Here is a 23,202-nt window from a genome sequence, read left to right as displayed (position 1 = left end):
TGGCGCTGAAGCTTCACAAATTCTTCTTCTTCAGCCTGTACAGCTTCGTGCAAACTTAACTTTAACACGGCGCCGGCCTACGGAGCAAGAAGGACGACACCCTAGCGGCTCTAACTGTATTATCGGGAGAGATCGGGAGACTTGCATCACAGGGGTGCCCGTCTGAGAACTGGTGCTCCGCTTCGAGCGGGCGCTGACTTTTACATTGATATTTGTTATCTGCACATCGTTCCAGTCTGTTCTGGAGATTGCTGCGGGCGATTGAAATCTTCGCCATCTGATAGTGATTGTCCGCGCCGTTAGCAACCATGTCATTGGTATGCGTCATATTGCTGTAGCGGCGTCACATTGATTGGAAGTAAGCAGTAGAATGAAAGCAATGGAATAATAATACACGTAAATGCATTATGCTGGAAAAGATTGTTGCATAAAGCACCGCATTCTGCGCCACGTGGTATCATATGTTCGCGATGGCCAGCCAGTTGTCAAGCTTGTTCCATTCTCCCAGTGATTCCCCTTGTGTCGCAGTGTGCTAGCGAAGAAGTTAAACATGTTAATTAAATAATGTGGAGTAGCCAGCGTTCTTTCTTTATTTCTGCAAACAACAGCAACGTGGATGAGCAGCTTGCTATGTGTCGAAATAATTTATGGTAAAGAAGGCCTTGTAGAACGTCGTAAGAATGGAATTATCCATGCGACATCACAATGTGGTTACTCGCTCGCATTATTCACGTGTTCACTGTCCATTACCACTTCTATGCTGCTTCAAGAATAACTCGGGTTCGTTATGCGAGTGAAATTATCTTGTAGCGCTTGAACGCACAAAGCTTCTCTCGCGCTGTTTACAGCAAGGAAACGGCATTTTCAGGCAACTGATGTTGCTTCACAGCGATATCAGGTGGCACAAGGGCACGTAATCACTACAAACAAGCTGAAGCTTTGCGTCTCCTGTCATTGCCCATTCGAAGCCGAGCACCGGTTCTCAGACGGGCACCCCCGTGATGCGAGTAGGACAGCCCTCAACGCTCTCTCCCGATAATTCCAGTTAGAGCCGCTAGGGTGTCGTCCCTCTTGCTCCGCAGGCCGGCGCCGTGTCCAAGTTAAGTTTGGACGAAGCTGTACCATGACCTATTATTAGGAAGCGGATTTTAAGGAACTAAAAACGTGCGTTTTAGGCGCCTCAAAAGGCACTAAAAAGGCCCAAGAATGGCATTAGTTTTCGCAGAATAGGCACGATCAATATTGCACTACCGACACAACGAGCGATGCCGCCAGCATTGGTTGCTTTACGGTAACATACCACTCTATCGCGTGGACTTCGTGACAATTGCTGATTAGAAAAAGTACGTTTCTATTATAAATTTTGATGTCCTTCGGTTCCGCTCCATAGATTCCACAGAGCCAGCGAGAGAAATAGAAAGCAGAATATCATGGATATTTTGCCGTCCACAGAACCACTCTGATCGCTTGGCAATCTTTATTTTGGAATTTAACTCAAGGGCCCGCCCCTATGAGAACAAACCATATCATTTTTCTCCGTACGCCCGCTTTAAAGAATTATTGGACAGCTTAGATCATAGAAATCCATTGGCTGTATGGACCATACAGGCTGTAAGGAGGATGCAGAGGTTGTATGGTCTCACCAGTCACTCTCTCTCACTCATCCTCTTTTCACTCTTACATTTTTGCTCACTCATACACACATTCATACGACAGGGATCGTCGCAAGCGGCAACTGTGGAACATGAGAGAACTGATGTTCTGAGGCTGGAACAACATAGATGGGACAAATACATACAAAGCCTCAAATTGCCTAAGAAATTAACGATGAAAGATCAAAGTTACTGAAAAGGTTAGCCAGCTGTAGGACTCGAACCCACATGTTCTGGATTACCGGTCCAGGGCTCTACCAATTGAGCTACGCTAACACGCCTTCCCAGCTACTTCCAGGGTGTGTCATCTGAAGGGACAAACCAGCTACTCTCTCTCACTCATCCTCATTTCACTCTTACATTTTTGCTCACTCATACACACATTCATACGACAGGGATCGACGCAAGCGGCAACTGTGTAACATGAGAGAACTGATGTTCTGAGGCTGGAACAACATAGAAGGGACAAATACATACAAAGCCTCAATATATGTAGATTGTACCTATTATGCATGTGAGCTTGTACGAAAAAAGCTTGCAGCAAAAAGCTTGCAAGCTGTATGAGGCTTTGCAGGCGGCGTTTGATGAGGGAAGTAACCATCCACTATATCAAAAAGTAGGAAATTGCACATAAGTTTAATACACTTTATTACAACACTATGCACAACACACGACACATCACATCGTCTTGAGAAAGTCAGCAAGGAGACGATTTTTCTTTCCTATTCGCTGTTGCACGGCGAGGCCTTTGCGACAAGCATTTTTGTTAACATATGCTTCAAATGCGTCTAGAAGGAGATTAAAAAGAGCAATTTCAAAAATGGCAAAAGGGAGAAGGAGATTGAGACTACTATACCATCTGGTGAAGTAGTCGCTTGTAGTCGCTGTAGTTGTCGGTGAAGTAATAATCGCTGGTGAAGAAAAGCAATCAACAAGTACTGTTGTATCATATGTACTGTAGTGGGTGTCCACCAATAGTATACGTGCTTGTGACAGCCATATGTAAGCATAAGTGAGTTGCTTGCGAGGAGTAAGTGCCCATATGGTGGTTGTCCCATGTTTCAATGGCCTCTGACAGGGCTTGCCCGTGATGCTCCGACCTCGAAGCTCCTCAGGTGACCTTATCACCCGCACCAGCTCTCTTAAAAATTTTGAATCTGATTTTGTTTTCATCATTCAGGTCATCTTCTCATCTGCAATAAATATTCCACTGCTAATGTAAACGTGAAATTTTTTCGACAACAAAATATATACGACATTCAAATGGACATACAGAGTAAAATCCCACTAAATGGTGGCCGGTCAAGATGGAGGACTGGTTGAACGTAAAGCTGTTTTGTTTTAGATTATGCGATGCCACACATATTTCATGAACTGAGATAAATGGAGCAGATCCCCTTGGGGGGCCTCGTAAACGGGCAATTGTGAAAAAATATTGATGAGGAACGACAACAAAGGCTGAATGAATAATTCAGACAAACATAACTTGGCAATTCCAGCCAAAACCGGCCAGGTGTAGCTCGACCCCCTCAGATTTCGCTGAAAAAATTGTGTGCATTCCCTTATGATATATGTAGACACTTGAAAAACGGTAATGAAGCTCCCTCAAATTTATTACGAGCTTTCGCGTGGTGGACCACGCTTCATCAGGCAAAAATGAAAGGGCAAACTCGCACAACTGTACATGGAAAAGTAAAAAAGGGGATAGAGATATTGGGAGGAGGGTAAGAGAACACTAAGAGATTTTCTTCCTCCGATATGTACTATAGTCCTGTTGTCTGCTTAAGCTCTCCCTGTTCGTAAGAAAAATGAAATAGTAAGACATCCTGGTCGGCCTCTGTATTCAGCGCTGACCGTTGCAAGAATCATCTATCAGGCGCCATATTCACTTCCTCACGGACAGACTTGTGCCCGTTACCAAAAAATAGGAACTAAATACCGTTACCCGTTACTTCAGAAAAAAGTAACTAAATACGTTACTCGTTACAAACATACGAAAGTAACGAGTTCTCGTTACTCACAGGTAACGAGTTACTTTTTCGTTACCGCCGCATAGTTAAAGGAGCCAACAAACATACCGTCACTTGCCTTCAACTCATTATTAATGAGAAATTGCGCTTTACAAGAAGCTGATACTCGAAATTTACATCAGTGATCTTCGTTCTCTTTCGTGTGATGGCATCTGCTGCCGAAGTGGGGGTGACCGGAGGTTATGAAAACACAAGAAAAGACACCGGATTTCGTGCCACCGATCACCAACGGTTCCCAAAAACAGACGATGGGCTGCGTCATAATTTAGGGTTCTCGGAAGCTTAGCAAAGGCTAGAAGTCGAAACGCGTTTTTTGTAGCCATAGCACAATTGGTACCCGTCCTCGGGAAGGAGTGATGGTCGGAGATTACGGAAACAAGAGTAAAGACAAGAACCTTCGTTTAAGACGATTCAGCACGTCAACAACACATCCAACGAGGGACTGCAATAATACTTTGAATCACACGTGGTCGTGGGTCACGCTGGTCCACGCATTGCGCCACACGGAGTGCCGAAATGTGCTGTCCCGCGCTGAAGAAAAGTAATAAATTTTAGGAAGCTTCATTGCCATTTTTTCAAATGTCTGCTCTACTACTGGACCTGACTTTTCACACTCTATATAAGTATACTTCATTGGGTATATATGCAGGATAAAAAATTTTCGCAAGATTTTGTTTTCTTGAGCATTTGGGGTGCCTCGACATGGAAAAGTGTTGTCCGTTCTGAATGCCTTCTGACACATACAGACAGCATTTCTGTGCTTTCTTTATCTGGTGTTAGAGGGCCAGGGCCCGCCTAACGTCCTGAACAGCATATGAAACGAGAATAAATCCAGTGACGCCGTAAGAGCTCAAAAACAGAGCGCGTTTCGGGCCAACTTTACGATATTTTTTTGGCAAGTTAGCCTTCGATTAGGAGCCCAATAATATTTACACTCATAAGCTACTATATGGAGATTCGCTTCACGTAAAGATCTGGAGATGACCTGTGGCCGTTGCTTAAGTAAGCAATCAAGAATATCGATCATTCGTCACAAATGACACGTTTAAGATAGCATTTTCACATACTTGAGGTCGCCTAGGAAGTCGTACCATTTGTAGGACAAACCCTCTCATATGACATATTAAAAATGTAGAGGAGTTTTTTTCCTTAACCGAGAAAAATCCGTTTTTTTTTTTCGTAACCATGCTCCACTGTATACGCAGATATGCTGTCTCTATGTGTCAGAAGGGTACACGTATAACGGACAACACGTTTTGATGTTTGGGTCAAGTTCAAGACACCCCCAATGCTCACGAAAACAAAATCCCCAGAAAAAAGTTGATATCTGACATACCCACCCCTGAGGGAATGCACACTGTTTTTTTTTACCCCTGACTGGTTTTGACTGGAATGACCCAACATTTAAGCCTCACCAATGCCCAAGCATAGACCATCCCGACACAGACGACACAGACACCACCGGAAGATTAGGACATGCTCCCCCTCCCAAGCACTTCGGGGGTGTAGACATCCTGCCTGTATGTGTGAAAGGCAAAGGTGGGGCTGTTGTGCCCCACCCTCCTACAGCAGATTGAAAAGTCTCTGCCTATGTCAGGCACTGCTAGACAAGAAACTGATGTTGTTCTACCATGTCAGTAACATAACTCCGAAAATATGGGCACGGATGTGTTCGCCTTATTGTCAACAGTAGCCATTGCGGGGAGCAACACAGCCTCATTTGTGGAGTTGGCTTCAGGCAGTTCTTGTCCCTGTAAATTTACGCCATTCTGTAAAACGAAAAGCACAGAAACCATAACTTAAAAAAACAATCATATCGAACTTTCAATTTTGGGGATGCTACTCACCTTGCCCCCAAACAGAAGCTGCTGCAGCAGCAAATTGAAAACCAACATTTCCGTGCTCCATCTGAGAACTGGGAGATGTATTGTTGACTAGATGGAGCAGGGTGTGACTCAGCTACCTGAAGATATGGGCCTCGTTACAGTACGTGCATGCAACAGATGTGGAAGCAAACACTTGCAAAAACTTGCACCGAAATAGGTAGTACCAATGCTGGAATAGGCATCTAGAGACGCCAGCGAAATGATACAGAAGGTTCACCAGCACCCGATTCATGCTCTTGTATTGGAAAGGCACTACTATTAGAACGACACGGAAAATCTAGGCATAAGCCCAGGAACCAGGCCTCTGCTGATTAGTGACTACTGTTTCTCTAAGTTGCGCCACGCTTTACACACATGACTTCCACACATTACTCACCTCGCTACTTGCTATCACAGGAGAAAATTCAGAGACACCACCGTTGCTGCTCCGTTGCATCTGCAAAGTGGCACTTGCAACGTCTCCAGGAGCCCCCAGGAGGTGCAGGATAGCATGGGATACTGAAAAATGCCTACTAATTGTTACATTCAATGCATGCAGCAGATGCTTAAAAGGGAACGACACGTGTAAAGACGACAATACACACAAACCATTTATTACAACACGCTGTGCAATAATCTTTTAAAATCCAGTGGTGTGAAAAGTTAGCCCGAGGTATTACTAATATCAAAGGGTACACATAAGAAATTATATCACCTGCTGACAACTTGTTGGGTTATAAGTAGCTGTGGCAACACTCTGCATTGCAAAGCTTCCTGCACTGTCGACTGTCATGTCAGGAGGGGTGGACTCTTCTGTACAATATTGTTGACAGTTCAGTGCTAGCACCGTACCATTACTCACAATATCGTTACCGTGCGACATCAAGAAATATACATCTTCACAGAGCTCCAGATGTTGGTCATAGTCAGATAAGCGGACAACGCGGACTTAATGGCGACAGAAAGGTGCCGAAGTGAAACGGTCATAAAGTGAGTATCGAGGGTCACATTAACGGGGATGCACTGCATTACGAGGGGTGTTCAAGTCAAACCTTGACTTGTCATTTTTCGCAGAAGTAAAATGAACTTACAGGCGAGAAATTAGTTTCATTTTTCAACATAATCTCTAGCTGCACTAATGCACTTGTCCCAGCCTTTCACGAGGGCTTGGGTGCCAGCAGCGTAGAAATCCTTACCGGCGCGTATCAGCCATGATCGGACCGCATTCTTGACCTCGTTATCGCAGCTAAAGTGGCGGCTCCCAAGGAACACCTTCAGTGGCCCGAAGAGATGGAAATCGCTGGGGGCGAGGTCTGGACCGTAAGGGGGATATGGCAGCAACTCCCAGCCAAGTTCCTGTAAGGTGCGTGTCGTGACATGCTCGGTATGCGGGCGTGCATTGTCCTGTAGGAGGAGGACTCCTTTGGTGACGAGGCCCGGCCGCTTTTGCTTCAGCGCCTTATGCACATCCCTGAGAACCTGGCAGTAATATGCACTATTGATGGTGGTACCATTGGGTAGAAAATCAACATGAACAACGCCAGCCTTGTCCCAGAAAACCATGGCCATGACCTTACTCGCAGACGGAGTGCTTGCGAACTTCTTGGGAGGTGGTGAGCCCGGATGCTTCCACTGTTTTCATGCGCGTTTAGACTCAGGACTGAAATGGTGCACCCACGTTTCATCGCACGTGATGAACCTATCAAGGAACGGCTGTCCTTCACTGTCGAAACGGTACCTTAGCTTTTGGGAGATTTCCAGTCTTCTCTGCCGGTCAAACACGGAGAGCTGCCTCGGGACCCAACGGCCACTAACATTCCGAAACTGGAGGTGTTCATGAATGATAGTGTTCAACGTTCCCTCAGAAAGGTCCGTCTTTAGAGCCAGTTCGAGACATGTTATCCGTCGGTCCTTGCGGATCAGGCGCTCCACAAGTTGGATGTTCTCAGGAACTCTGACACTGGGCTCTGAGCCGCCCCAGCCGGGATCGTCCTGCACTGATGTACGGCCGTCTCGGAACCGTTTTCACCACTCAAACGCTTTGCTGCGGCTGTGGCCATACTGAGCCTGAAGTCTTCTGTGTATTTCAGACGACTTTACGCCTTCATTCAAGAGAAACTTCATGACAATTCGCTGTTCGATGTGCGCGCTCACATCGTTGTCGGCCATCTTGTGCAGCATGAATCTTCTGTTTTGCACGAACTTTGGACCACCACATGGTGAACACGGAGGCCTGTCGCGTGTGAAAATGACGAAAAAGAAGTGGCGCGAGCCATTTGTACACTCAGGAGACAGAAAGTCACGGTTTGACTTGAACACCCCTCGTAGCTGGAAGTGAACCAGTGGTAATCATGTTTTGCAAGGCTGGCTAATCTAGGAGTCCTGAGGATGAAACTTACCTCATGCTTGCATGCCTCTTTCTCTGTCTAGCAATAACGTCACGTACTCAGTCATTGGGTCAATGAGGGGCGTAAGCACCTGTGCATAACAAGCCAAAACTAATGAAATGTAATTGTAACACCAAGGGCTTTCTCAGTAAAGAAATGAGTTGTGATTGTGCAGAAGTCATTCAATGAAATATCAAGAGCAGCCTGGTGCCAATGATATTTTTACCTCCCTTAGCTGTGCCACCTCATTAGTCAGCCGTTCCTGCGCGCTTACTATGCTGTCAGCCACAGGAAGGGGCACCCTTCTGCGCCTGCAGCGACGTTCTTGACGTGGTCGCTGCACTCGAGGCTCCTCTGTCGAAGTTTGCGGCCTAGTAACATTGGTCGCTACTGGATAAGGGAGGAGAGGTGGAACGGCTTGGTCCCGCAGTTTCCTGTAACATATATCTTATCGGTCTCCCCTTGCTTGTGACATGTCACCTTCTGTGTACCATGATTCGAGGGTTGTCCTGACGCTGGATGTCCTGTGCAGGCTGGAGACAGATCTGCAAAACAGCACACTGTGTTGCATAACAAGAACAGTGTTTATCTTCGAGTGTTTTGTAGATAGATAGTGGCCTCTGTAGTGCGTGAAAAAGAGTAAATATGTGTTGACAAGAGTGTGTGCTACACCAACAAAGTGTGCATCTACAACAATAAAATGTCGCATTTTCTATTCTTGTTCGTATTCGTACTCCTTAATAAATATGTGCCACTGGCATTGCATGCTGGCACATGTACCAAGTATAAGTGCACCATAATTCGTTCAGTTCAAGAGAAGATGGACAAGCGTTGCCGTAAACACCCCTGGGTAGCCTTCGTGTAATTGCAACTGCATCGCTATATGTAGTATTTATTTTTCATTTTTCTCGTGATGTACCTGAAGCTGGCACGTATTTTTCATGTCGTTTTTAACACTTTCAGACTGACTATTTCACAAAAGCGCTAAACTACTTCTACGTACTTCTTGTGGGATGAGCGTCCCATCTTCTGCAAGGTTGGCACCCCCGGCAACACCTGTCACTGTGTCCCAGCCCAGTAGTACTATAACACGGGAATCGAGACCCTGGAGCCTAGAAGCGACGTCGATGACGCGCGTTGTGCCCTCGTCTTCTGGCTCCGTCCCGTCGTTGACAGTTATGCCGCCACCTCCGCTGGTACTCAAAATGTTGGCGACGTCGCCCGTGCATTTTGGCGGACTCGGTACCGCCGATTGCGCCACAACACCTGCCACCCGGCAGCTGTCTTGATAATGCCGCCTAGAGGATTTAAAGACGACGCTATCTCTTCTCATTTCCTGTGGCTGTCCTCCGTTGTTTCGCCTCGTTTCAACTACCGGTAATTGCACAGCTCCGGGAACTCCTCCATGTTGGATTGGAGCTGCATTTTCTGCGCTTCTGACATTGCCGTTTCGCTTGAGCTGGAAGTACGTACATCAAACATTTTTTCGCGTTTGCGGGTCAAAACAACCGCTATGCCACAGTAGCGGTACTTCCAAATATAACTAGGCAACTTACCAGGTGCAAGTTATAAACTTGCTGCAAATGGTACCTGAAATGCGCGCGAGAACCGCCTCATAGAGATAGCAGACGATTCTTGGAACGTTCTTATTGGCTTAGGTGAAGTTACGGATATATACTAATGATCTCAGCCCTTTGTCGGCGTGCAAAATGCAACATTTGGCAAAAGTAGGAATCACATTCAGTTACCGCAATAAAAAACATCATATCGAAAAAGTTTCTCATTTCTGTAGCTAAAAATAGGCGTCGGGTTGCGAGAGTAGCGTCATGAGAGCGTCCCGGATGTGGGGCGCGGAAGCGCAGCAGGGCCCGCTTGCACGAAACGTATTTAGCGCAACACTTAACGACTATTCCACTTAGTGTAGTGCTGGAGCTGTAAGTGGCTTGCACGAAACTTTTAGAACACTAAAGTGGCGGCGCTACCTCCGCGCAAACTAGAGCGCCGGCTAAGGGTCCTAGGAGCACCCTAAACAGCTGCACTAAAGCTTACGACTAACATGGCAGCCGCCATGGACCGAACAGCGAGGATTCGTCGTCGGCACCAACTGTATCTCGCATTGTTCCTGTCACGACAGAGAGTGTATCGGGACCCAGAGAACCCGCTGGAGTACCTGCACGACGGTTAACTGCAAAGAAGGTTTCGATTTACGCGAGAAGGGATAATTTTTTATCACCTCTCTCGTCGCTTACGACATCGAGCCCTCGACCCGTCGAAGTCAGTCGCTTCCGCCGTCGCTACAGCCGCTCCTCACGCTGCAGTATCTCGCAACCGGGACATTTCTAATCATGGCAGGTGACATAGTGACTGTGCATGAGTTGGCGGCGTGCCGCGTTCTGCACAGGGTCGTCGCTGCACTTTGCAGGCGCGTCAACAGCTACATCCCCTGAGTACACGTCTCTGCTCTTCTCGGGCCCTTACTTTCTGTTGCGATCTACAATGACCTGTATTTTTCAGATGACCAACGGCTGAGGAAGTAAGAGCAGTGCAGCAGGACTTCTACGAGTTGGCTGGTTTTCCTGGAGTCGTGGGAACTGCAGACGGCACGCACGTCCGCGTCCAGGCACCGTCGGAACACGAGGGATCCTACGTCAACCGCAAGAACTACCATTCGATCAATGTTCAACTGATCGTAGAGGCTGAATGTAGGATCTTGGATGTGGTCGCCAACTGGTGAGGTAGCACCCGTGACTCCCGGATTTTGCGCGAAAGCACCATTGGCAGGGAGTTTGAACGTGGGGTCCACACCGGACTTCTCCTGGGGGACAGCTGTTACCCATGCAAACGCTGGCTCATGACTCCGTTCCTCCAGCCACGAGACAGGCCACAAGCGAATTACAACTCTTCGCATTCAACAACGCGGGCTGTCGTTGAACGGTAAGCTGACTGACCCTGTACCTTTTGTAACATTTCATTGTACAACATGGTTGATATGCAGTGCAGGACGATTGGTAAGCTGAAGCGGCGGTTTCACTGCCTTCACTCTGAACTGTGTGCTGCAACCCTGCACTGCTGCCCCATCATCACGGCGTGCTGCGTGTTGCATAACATCGCCAAGCAGTTCGGCAGCGAAGTGAGGGAGTCCCCCAGCGATTCCGACGACGACGACCCTGTAATGGTGCCTCGTTACGAAGGGGCAGCAAGATGGATTCCTTTACAGGAATGCAATCGTACGGCAGCACTTTACATGAGTGTAAGTTAACTACTCAACACATGAGAGTCATCAGAACAATGTTTGTATGTAAATATATACATTATATACAAATTATTCACCAGTAATCACATTGGATTCGTCACGACATTTATGCAAGTAGCTATAATATACAACTACATGGTCTAAAAGCTTGGAAAAGCTGGTGATTACCAGGGAAATTGGATACTAAACCGAAAAATCAAGGGGTGGTCAATGAATTTGCTACAAAGCAGCTGAAGTCAGGGGAAATAGCAGGCAAGTGCAGCGAATTTTGAGACCATGTGGCTGAGCGGTCACGCCGCCACAGTGTAATCCGAGTGTCACTTCGACAATACGACAAGCTCAGAGGTATAAAAGTCGGGCTTCCTCAATATTACTCAATAAATTATATGTTTTATGAGGGATCTGCATCAAAACGTTGCGTTGTATATATATGTACTCATGGAACGATGCGACAGCACCAGAGGACACGTGTTTCGCCGTGTTTGCGGCTCGTCAGGTCTGGGTAGCTGCGCATCGTTCGCGATTTGCAAACCAGGGGTCGCTCAGCGAGCGATATACACCTGGGAGGGTGACTGAGCACTCCTCAATGCCACATGCTCATCAATGCTTTTTTTCCTGCATTATAATTCACTGGCTTGCACTGTTGCATTGAGGAGTGCTCAGTCACCCTCCCAGGTGTATATCGCTCGCTGAGCGACCCCTGGTTTGCGAATCGCGAACGATGCGCAGCCACCCAGAGCTGACGAGCCGCAAACACGGCGAAACACGTGTCCTCTGGTGCTGTCGCATCGTTCCATGAGTATCTGTTTCAATGCGTGCAGCCATAGAAGCCATCTTAATCTGTAATTTTGAATTTCAAACACGTCTAGTGTCATTTACTTGTTCTTCTGGAAGGAACCTGTGGAGCACACAGATGTGCGAGACGGTATCATAGGAGCGCTTCATGTCCAGGAAGACCGATACAACGATCCGCCGATGAGCACGAGCATGTTGGACTGTAGAGACCAGATCGAGAACGGGATCCATAGAACTTCGGTGGCGGCGAAATCCAGCCATTTCCTGAGGGAACGCAGCTTGTTTTTCGAGCCACCAGTCGAGGCCATGCAAAACCATTTTCTCCATCTAGGAAGGGAGTTACCTCAGGACAGAAGCCGCCGATATTTCGAACAGTCTCTGTTCGAAATATCGGCGGCTTCTGTCCTGAGGCAACTCCCTTCCTGCATCTCTACCGGTTCGCTGGATCGTGACCCATCGTAACCCATCTACATTTTCTCCATCTGTTTTCCCATACAGCTTCTCAGGCTCACGGGGCGAAAGGAGGATAGGGCATATGGGGGTTTGCCTGGTTTCAGGATTGGAACAACTAAAGGCTCCTTCCAAGTAGATGGTACGGATTCCTGTCGCCAAGACGTATTATAAACATGAAGGAGAGCTTGGAGTGACGGCTCGTCAAGGTTTCGCAGTGCGACATAAGTGGTTTTATCTGGTCCTGGGGACGATCGCACATTCACAAGATTCAACGCAGTCTTCAGCTCAATGAGAGTAAAGTCGCGGTCCATAACCTCTGGTGGACGGGGCCAGTCTTGGTGGATTTCTGTCTGCAGGCTCTGGACGAAACTGTTGTGTACTGCAGACGTTGAGGCAGCCGCTGGTGTCGTTAGGACGACGGAGAAATCTGTCGCTAGCGTGGTTTCGTCTACTCCCTTAACGATAGCCAATGCGGCGAGAGGATTCTTTTGTGGGGGCACATCCTTCAGAGCTCGAATTGTCCTCCAGATCTTTGTGGCGGGGTTAAATGGTGAAAGGTGTTGACAAAACTTACGCCAACGCTCCCGGTCCTCTTTCTTAAGTTCTCATGTTACTTTAGCTTTCATCCGGCGGTACGCCACAATGTCAGGAAGTTGCCCAGTTCGGCGAGCCGCTCTCTCGGCTCGGCGACGTAATGCTTTGAGGTGGCTAATTGCTGGAGAATGACGGACGTGACCTACACCTGTTTAGACAGGACTACCGCGTCCTGCATGGCGGAACGAATGGCTTGCAAGAGGACCTCTGAGGACATGCCGGTGTGCACAGATGTTCGGAGGCCAGCACGAAAGAGTGCCCAGTTCGTGAAAGGGATCAGTCCAGCAGTGGGTGACAGAGGCAGTCTTTGGTGCGAAATATAGATGGGAGTGGTCACTACCTCGGGTGTCGACATCGGTAGCGCACGACATGTACGCTGAGTACCAGGAAAGATCCAGGACATCAAGTGACGTTAGTGATGGCATATAAGTTAGCTGACGGTTGTTTAGGAGGCACATGTGAGCAGCCTCCATTGCTTCTAACAATCTCCTCCCCCATCCTTCGTTCTACGGTTTCCCCAGGCTGTATGATGAGAGCTGGGGATTCCAGTGAACTGAATAAGCGGTGGAGGTCAGTTCACAGAACCTGTACCGCGGGACGTAGATAGATACTGACAACGGTTAACAGCATGTGCCCAAAGCGGATCTTACAGGAGACATAATCATAAGATCGATGACAAACTGACACTATGGGAGCAGCAACGAGGTAATTACGAATGTATAACGCTGTTCTGCTCGCAGAGGATTGATGAGATCGATAGATTGTATAACCAGTAGCGCGATGTGCTGCATCCATGCCATGTTCGCATACAGCTATGAAAGGAAACTTGTACTGGTAAAGATGAGATTTAAAATCTGGGAGCTTGTTACGTAGGCTGTGCCCCCTCCCCCCTGCGAGGATTCCACTGCACCGCGATGGCCTTTCTATACAGTTCCATCATGCGGCGCCCGGCAGCAGCCGCAGTAGCCCCCTCCTGCACTCACGGTTGTGTCGCAGCAGGAGGGAGACCCCCACGTATAGCTGTGCGTGACTTTCCCGTGTCTGGGGAAAGGGGTATCCTAGTGGTTGAGCGGACCCGGAGGTTGTTTAGGACCCTTTGGGGCCCCTCCGGAAAAGCAACACACCGCTTTGGCCCCTGCTTCCCATAGTCGGGTGGTCCTGGAAGTCCCGGCCAGGATTATTCAGCTAGTCGCCATCTCCCCTTTCATTACTTTTTCTTTCTCCACCCCTTCACTATCTTCTTTTTCCTCCCTTCACCTTCTTTGGCGGCAAGGGTCAACCTTGGGCAGTCCTTTCACTCTCCAGAAGCTGCACTAGGGTATAGTGCAGAGGCAAGTGTTTGTGTGCAGGGCACACTCCCTCAGTTGGGCTCGATGGTGGGCGACACACCTGCTGCATTGAACATATTTCTATATTTTTATGGATACTACAAACTCCAAAAGATCTGATCGGCACCTAAAACGGAGCCGCACCGAGGAACGATCATTGAATTTTTTCGACATAAGTTCTCCAGAGCCATGGTTTGCAAAATTCCTGATAATCCACTCAGATATTGAAGCAAAACCATTGTCTAAAGTATCTCCGTTTATAGTGGCAAGGTCACTTGAACAGGTGATCGGAAAGTCCTTTCAGGCCGAAGTAAATAACAAGACACAAAGTACAGCACTCCAGTCACTAATGAACATCGGAACGATACCAGTGTCCATCACAGCACATCGTACACTCAACACTGTCAAAGGAGACATCTCTGAAGATGAGCTTATCGATTGCACTGAATCGGAGGTTGAGGAGGGTTTGAAAGACCAAGGCGTCGTCTCCGCAAAGCAAATAGTTATGCGTAGAGATGGCAAGGAAATACCCACAAAGCATATCGTCCTTTCCTTTAAATTGCACCAACTCCCTTCGAGCATCAAAGCTGGGTATGTGAACTGTCATGTGAGACCATTTATCCCTAATCCTCGCCGTTGTTTCAAGTGCCAGCGTTTTGGCCACAGTTCTCAAGTGTGTCGAGGACACCTGGTGTGTCCCAAATGTGCAGGAAAAGAACACGCTCCTGAGTCCTGCACTAATGACTTCCATTGCGCAAACTGTGACGTTGGCCACCCAGTATATTCTCGGTCCTGTCCGCGTTGGAAAGAGGAAAAACAGATATTGAAAATCAAGACAAAACAGAACATATCTTACAAAGCAGCAAGAGCACAGCTCGACTTTAACAAAAAAGGCAGCTTTTCCGACGTGGTGCGCAGGGGAGTGGCACCACTGAGGAAGTCCGTGGAGACGCAGACCTGTTTTCCTGGTCCTGAGCCTCCACCTGTCACACCCCAACAGAAAGCTGGAGACACTCAGGTGTCCCCTGCGGAGGCCAGCCGTCCAACTGGCCACAAAGAAGCGGCAACGGCCTGCTCAAAGGTCGATGGCGCAGAGTCCATTTGGGACGGGGGCGTTAAAGCCACCTCCCAAAAGGCTTACAAAGTATGGAGGTAGATGATGACGACAAAATGTCACAAAAGTCATCATCAAGCCTCCTTGATACACAAGGTAAAGAAAAACGGGAAAAAGGCAGAGGAAGAGGTTCAAAGACTGGCGAACTGCAGAAGCAACCCCTGCGAAGGGTCCAACCTGCCTAAATGGAACAGGTGTTTCTTAGTCGGCGTAACCAAGTGCTGCGCTCCATTCTCCTTCTCTTTGGAGTAGTCATTATTATGAATCTCCTCCAGTGGAATTGCCGTGGTTTGTTTTCAAACCTGGATGATGTTCATGATCTTTTCGATACTTACAATGCAGCATGCTTTTGTCTCCAGGAAACTTACTTGAATAGAAGCGCCCCAACTCCTTCACGCAGACACAAAATATTCCGAAAGGATCGAAATGATACAAATCGCGCATCCGGTGGTGTGGCGATTGTCACACGAGCATCTTTTCCAGCCAAGGCAGTTAATCTTGCTACAGATTTGGAGGCTGTAGCGGCGCAGGTGTGCCTCGACAGAATAGTCACCATTTCCTCCATTTATCTGCCGCCAACAGCAAGCATTACAGAAAAGGACATACAAGATTTATGCAGCCAACTACCAACCCCTTTCATTCTCTTAGGCGATTTTAACGCGTACAATCCCCTCTGGGGTAGTACAAGGATTGATTGTCGGGGCAAGATGTTAGAGAAATTTTTGCTCTCATCATCCATCTGGTCTTTTGAATACAGGGGCACCTACATATGTACATTCCGCTACACAGTCCTTCTCATCATTAGATTTATCCCTGTGTAGCCCATCTCTTTTCGGGGTTCTAGAGTGGTCAGTAAAAGAGAATCCATTGGGAAGTGATCACTTTCCAGTAGTATTGAAATATCTGCCTCAAGTAGATATCTTGACAACGTGTCCCACTAGGTGGAAACTGGAGCAAGCCGACTGGAACACTTTTTCTGAAAAATGCGACCTATCTTTAATCCCCGTTGATAGGATGACAACTGACGAAGCAAACCATGTCATTACCAATGTCATCCTTGACGCAGCAACACAATGTATTCCCGTAACTTCCGGTCGTTTGCCAAAGCGACCGAAACCTTGGTGGAACAAGGAGTGCGAGTGTTGACGACTTTATCGTTTCATTAAAGGAGGCATCAAGGAAATGCGATTTTAACGCCTTTTTATCAGAAGCACTAAGGGACAGGCTAGTAGCGGACTGAGAAGCGAGGAAACCCAACGAGCGCTCTTTACAGTTGATGACCTCACATTTGACAAGCGTGCAAAATATCTCGGGAGCATGAGCTTGCGGAACGGCAGACTAAGGTGATGCATGCCGAAGTGAAAAGGGTGGAGCAGGTCAATGAAATTCGCAAACAAGGGAAGGGCGAAGGGTATAGTCAGGCTAATAGGAAAGGCCCCGCAAGAAGGAAAAAGAGTATATCTGAAACAAAGTGTTACCGATGTGGTAAATCGCATTGCCCAAGTCAGTGCTGGTATAATAAGCACAAGTGTCACAAATGTGCGAAAGTGGGACATTTGAAAATAATGTGTGGAAAGCAAGAGCGGCAGACAAAAGCGAACTTCGTGGAGGTTTCAGATAACGAGTCTGTGGATTCTGTATTTCAATTGAGTTGTGGTTCAATTGAGTTGTTCAATTGAGTTGTGGGCACGGCACGCAACAAAGCATGATCTCTGATACACCTTTCCGTTTTGCACTGCAGATGCTGTCCTTAGGCCTGCTCACGTATCACCTTGATTATCTGGTTATCAACAGCCCGCTGTTAGCGACGGCAACCGATTTGGACCGCGTCCCACTTTGGATTCCACAGCCAGTTTCTCCGCTTCAGGTGGATGAAAATTTACAACGCTGCCTCGTGTATATTCCATCGGCTACGTCATCCGCCCACGTGATGCTCCGAAGTCTACTTAACGGATTTCAACTGCGGCATCATCTCAGTTGTGGGCACGGCACGCAACAAAGCATGATCTCTGATACACCTTTCCGTTTTGCACTGCAGGTCAGTCTCAGAAACTCATGTACTTATTCCTACAAGAGCGATGACCTTTTTCTTGTTGTCCTGCCGTGCCCACAGAGTGTTCTTGCCCTGCCTTTTGCATGCCTTGACATGTTTCTAGATTTACTTATGTTATCTGGGGACGTTGAGAAGAATCCGGGGCCTACTTCGGAACAGATGTTAGCTCAGATACTGGCCAACCAGGATTCCAATAGGAAATTCTTACAATCCATACAGCTTAGCCAGAAACAAACGGAGGCTTCTCTTAGCGGTCTTACCAAAAAAGTCGAAGAGATCGAATCCCAAGTAAAAAATCTGGAAACAGTGAAAGCTGCCGTCCAGGATTCCTTCTCGCGTATTACACTTTTGGAGCAGACCATAACATCCTTATCGCAGAAAGTAGAAGATCTCGAGAGTCGTTCCCGTCGGAATAGCCTAATCATATACGGTATTGAGGAAAAGGAATCTGAGTCTCAGGACGACTTGCTATCTAAAGTTAGAGATTCTATCTTTGGAGACATCTTAAAAGTTCAAGTCAGCTCCATCGAACGCATACATAGGCTCAACTCCGTCCGCAGTGACAAGCCGAGACCAACGATATTGAAGTTCTATAACTCTTCTGAGAAGTCAGAAGTCATGAGGTCCTGCTTCAGACTGAAAGGTACTCAGTACTCAGTTAGCGAGGACTTTGTTTATTTGTTTATTAGTGCTACACAAAATCAGAAACACACTTGAGATAACCCAGGGAGCACATGGTGGGCTAGTAAACGTCTAAAAAAAGAGATAAGGAATGTCTATAGAATGTCTAGGCAATTAGACCAAATGTCTAGTATCCGTCCACTAGACGTCAAATAACACGTCTAACGTTACGCCACCTAGCCATCTAGCCCTAGACATCTGATGTCTAGCCGTGATTTAGACATTCTTTTGACCTGAATGTCTGGAACAGGGTCAGACACTTAACCATGTATTAGACATGAAGTCTACAGCTAGACCAATTTTATCCCTCCATTCAGGCGACAGGTCTAGGGTTATACATTTCCTGTACCTTACTTTAGCCACCTTTAGACCTATTTTAGACCATGACTAGTCCTGCTACCGTCCTGGCATGCATTCATGCAGAAATGTGATATAATTGATAGCAACACGGATCTCAACATAAACATTTATTTGCAGTAAACCACACACGAAGTCTACGGTACAAAACTCTGTCTAAAACTGGATTGACTTTGCCGCCAAGCAGGCGTCTTGTGTTTTGACTGAGGAGTGTTGAACTGGCAGCAGGGTGTTGATGGCCACCTCATTCCTTTCTTCCAATGAGTGATTGTTGGCGCTGCAGCACTGCCTCCAATGACTCACTGTGGCTAGAAAATAGAACAAAACATGTCAGAAAGCATCATGTAGCCTGCTAGTTCTAACTAGTTTGTTTAGTGGCTATGCACACTCTTTCACGGGATGCTTGTCTGGCCACATAAGAGTAAAAGCTGTATCAACACTGACCTGAGAGACACAAAGAAAAGAAGCGGCACGTACAAAAATCACAGAACTGTTACAGCTACGCAACACAAATTGCAGCAACAGCTAAAAATCTGTTTGCGCGTCACTACCTGATGTGGACGCTAGAGTCCTGCACCATCTGCGGATGGAAGTGGATATCCGTAAGATACTTGCGGATTCGGACAAGAATTTATCACTTTCTGCAGTGTGCGGATCAGATGGCTCGAGGTCAGATGCATGCTGTATTTTTTCTACTAGCAATTTATTTGTATTGCGCACCGACAGCAAGCGCATGCCCAGGTTCACCTTTGACCATGCACGGCCAAGACAGGAGAGAAGGCATTTTGGCGTGAGTCCTTCCATGAGAGCATGGAGGCATCCGAAATTATACCAACATTTTTCCGGCTGTGTTTACGCGTCCTTCGAAACTTGCGGACCTAAACGGTTGCGTATGCAACGGTGCGGATCGGATAATGTGCACGCAGATGCTAAAAATCTTATCTGCGCAGGGCTCTAGCGGACGCTGCCAGGATCTCAGGGAAATGAGGATGTAACAGCTGTCGCTGTTAAAGTACATCAATGTGACAGGCGTTTTCTCGTGACACACAGCCTTACCTGGTCGAGCAGGCGACTGCTAAGCACTGCATGATTGGCGCAGCACTTCCATCACTGCATTACGCTAAAACAACATCTGTGGTGCTCTCATAACTTTGGTGCAAAAATTCTGTACAGGATAAAAATAAACACTGTGTATATTATAAAAGACAATACAAAGCAAAACCTGTATCACCACGTCAAATATTATAAGTACGTACAAGTAGTATACAAGTTTATTCACATGACGTCATCCGCAGGAGACCGCCACTGTCGCTAGCAGATTTGCTGCCATCGGCCTTGGTAGATCTCGGCCCGATTGTAGATTTCAGTCAAGCTGTTACCCATATTATACTCACCGCATATCTGGTGTTTAAAACTTGTTGCTCTGTGATTTGTAGAATATCCAAGCAATTTCCATATTTTTTTGTGTTAATAGTCACCTAAAAAGCATAATGCAGCGAACAAATGCAAGGACTAAACATTGAGGGACCTATAGTATGGCGCTGAGGTGACTTCAGTGAATAAACCTTTTAGGAACTCAAATCTTGCACTACTACCAGATAGCTGTTTGGGTGAAGTAAGACGGAATGACATAGTCACGCTGTTCTCCATACAATACCAAGGATGTCTCAAAACGACAAAGCACAAAAATACTAGTTTTGTACCGTTTGATGAATATTTTGTCTGCTGCTCACACATGTTGTGCGGTTCTTTAGCAAGCTTCTGGCAGTCGTTTCTTCTACATCGCACTTCCCTGCTGACTTTCACAGCATCTGAAAAAAATTTCGAAACCATGTGAATGGAAAGCAGTTAGAGTCTTCCACCAACTGTATTTACAAAAAATTTAAAGAGGCTCCCTCCAGAGTAAGATTCGGGGGCACATCGAACATCAGGAACATTGGAGGACAACACAGTCACACGTCAGAGACAACTGCTTCCCCTCACCTCACAGGGAACTGTTAAGCTTATGTGCAAATAGCTGTTTCGTAGGGTAGGTTACCACTATTTTCATATCCACCGATGCAAGATAGTCCAAGCACCTATAAAGAGAAAAATTCAATTGCTATGAAACCATGATATGCAAACAAAAGTACTTGCGCAAAATTTTCAGTGTGTAGTTTCACTACCAGCGAAAAATGCAACAACCGAAGTCGGGTTGACATGACAATGTACTAACCAGCATTTATGTTCCGGCATGTCCGCCCTGCAAACCGTAACTGTCGACTTTCGTTTACTCAAGACTTCAACAGTCATCGAAAAATCGTGAATCTCGATGATTAATTAGTGATACCGTATTTGTTTTAGCACCAAGACGAACCAAGGCACTTAATGAAACGTTGTACTGCCGAACATACAACGTTAATCACTACTTTGAATGCAAGTGCAGTCAGGTCAACCCACACTTCCAATATGCTTCAATCGGTGATACGAAGCCGAAATAGAGGAAACGATATTCCGATATTATGCCACGCATATCTACTACATGCGATTTGGTGTACAGAAACAGGCACATACTTTAATGAAGAGTGAACTCACCCCTTAAACTTGAAAGCCAGAGAACAAAGAAACGTTGTCCACCACAGTACTCTGCGAGCTCTGCTGCGCTCAACAGCTTTTATCACTGGACAGCACGGCGTACGTTCTCGCTATGCTCAAAAATTGCAAGACAAAACGCGCCGGAGATTAGAACTTCGAAAGATTTTCGTATAACAACCAGTGGAATGCAGCCGCGAAGACCCCAACTGCTACCCGTTGCGCGTCTGGAAAGTTTGAAGTTTCAACCGTTGAAACTGAACTGGTTCGAACTGGTTGGATGGATGGATGATGGATGATGATTGGGTAGACGGGCAGATGTCATTGCCATTGCTTTAGCTCGTGCTTTTTGAGTACTTATGTTTTTGTAATACTTTAATTTCTGTGGCCGTTCATTATAATTGGGTGGTGGAGGATAAATGTTAAATAGTTAAATAACACATATGCCAATCCAGCGGAAGTGACACCAACATCATCATCATCATGCCATCGCCATCGTTGTTGCAGCGACGATTGTCGTATTTTGTGATGTGTGTGTTGAAAATCGCTGTTCTTTTTGCAAACATTTTATCAGTGCCTTTGCTACTGAGCTACAGGTGTGCCTAATATGTAGCGCATTGCCTGTTCAGCGGTTTCAAAGAGATACCATGGGCAGTTTCAAGATTTTTTGAAGTGTCCTGAAATCCCTGAGTCACGTCAGATTCCATTTTACTGCTGCTGTGTAGCTTGTGGGAAAATGTTATGTACAGTAAACAAACATCTGCTATCTGCTGCCCACAGTACGTGCAAAGTGCTTCTGTGTTTGTGGAGCTATGGTTTATAGTGCTGCGCTGCACGATTCGTCGGAGTCGTCGACTTTTTTATTGACGTTTCAGTGATTCAATAATTTAGTTGCTGATTTCTTTAAGTTGGTGTAACGTAGTATTGTGCAGGGGAGTCACTAACGTACAAAATTTACACTTACCAGCAACGGTAACGCCATCAGGAACGCTAGTTCAAGAGACATTGCCCCGAACAAATGCGGGCTTTCGTTAAGAAAAAAAGATATACATTCAGAAAAATAAAATATTACTTCACAGCACTTAGATTCTGGTAATGTCTTCTAGTTGTGGATGCTGTCAGTGTATATGCATGTCAGTGAGCCAAAAACACTCAGATCATCATATGTATGGACATTATTTAAATTATCTACGTACCTCAGTCAGACTGCCTTCATCTGACTGATCTTTTGTTACAATATATGGGCATACAACTCACATAGCATACATACTATCAATTTGGTCATAATATAATTGGACAAAGTTAATGTGGTCCATTCATGCATAGTTTCTGAAGGTTGTTGCAGAGTCCAGTTTTATTACCTCAGTATGATCATTTGCAAACAGATTGTACTTGCTGCTCCACACACGTGTGATGGAAAGTAAGAAAATAAGGAATTTCCTTCATGTATGAGGATCATCCAACAAAAGTTCCTCTGCTGTGAACAAAATAATAAACCTATAGCACAACATTGAAAACATGTACAGATTAGAGCTCAACGTTACTCCCTAATATAGTCACCTTATTTAGCTGAACGTTTTTGATACTGTGATACCAAGTATTCAATACGTTGTCTGTGCCATGCTATGCCCTGTTTACAAAGTGAGGCATTCACTTTGCATTTCACCTGATCAATTTGTGTTTCATGATCACTTGCGAATTGGTGACTGCCGAGGGGTGCTTTGAGAGGAAGATGGAACAGCAGATTGGGCAAATTTTCATTTAAGTAGGAATCATCACCTTGAGCACGAGGAGAACGAAGTATACAGGAAGCTCACGAAAAGGAAACTCACGTTTGTGTGTCTCCAGTATACTTCATTCTCCTCATGCTCAAGGTGATGCTTCCTACTTCAACGTTGTACCAGCTCGCTTGTGTACTTTTTCTCTCTTTGGCAAATTTCCAGATGAATTTCTGGAACAAATCCCGAGTCTTTCAAGACGAGTGCAGACAGTGTTGACGTGGTTGTACCACACCCTTCCAAGTCCTGTGCGTTTTTCTTTCATTGTAGTTTGACGCTTTCCCAGGATCT

At 46.4% G+C, this 23,202-nt stretch overlaps 1 long non-coding RNA gene across 1 annotated transcript; it reads right to left on the bottom strand.

Annotated features, from left to right (window-relative positions):
* Positions 1-19,897: 19,897 nt before the first annotated feature.
* On the bottom strand, positions 19,898-21,270 carry LOC135386884 (uncharacterized). The gene is made up of 3 exons (XR_010420687.1): positions 21,137-21,270; positions 20,546-20,640; positions 19,898-20,373 (listed from the first exon to the last, which is right to left on the bottom strand). It is a non-coding gene; the product is annotated as an uncharacterized LOC135386884 (long non-coding RNA).
* Between the last annotated feature and the right edge of the window lie 1,932 nt (positions 21,271-23,202).

Source organism: Ornithodoros turicata, chromosome 3 (genome assembly GCF_037126465.1).
Source record: "Ornithodoros turicata isolate Travis chromosome 3, ASM3712646v1, whole genome shotgun sequence".
Classification (NCBI taxonomy): Eukaryota; Metazoa; Arthropoda; class Arachnida; order Ixodida; family Argasidae; genus Ornithodoros; species Ornithodoros turicata.
Note: the sequence above shows the minus strand (reverse complement) of the source record. Positions and strands in the feature narration are given on the sequence as shown.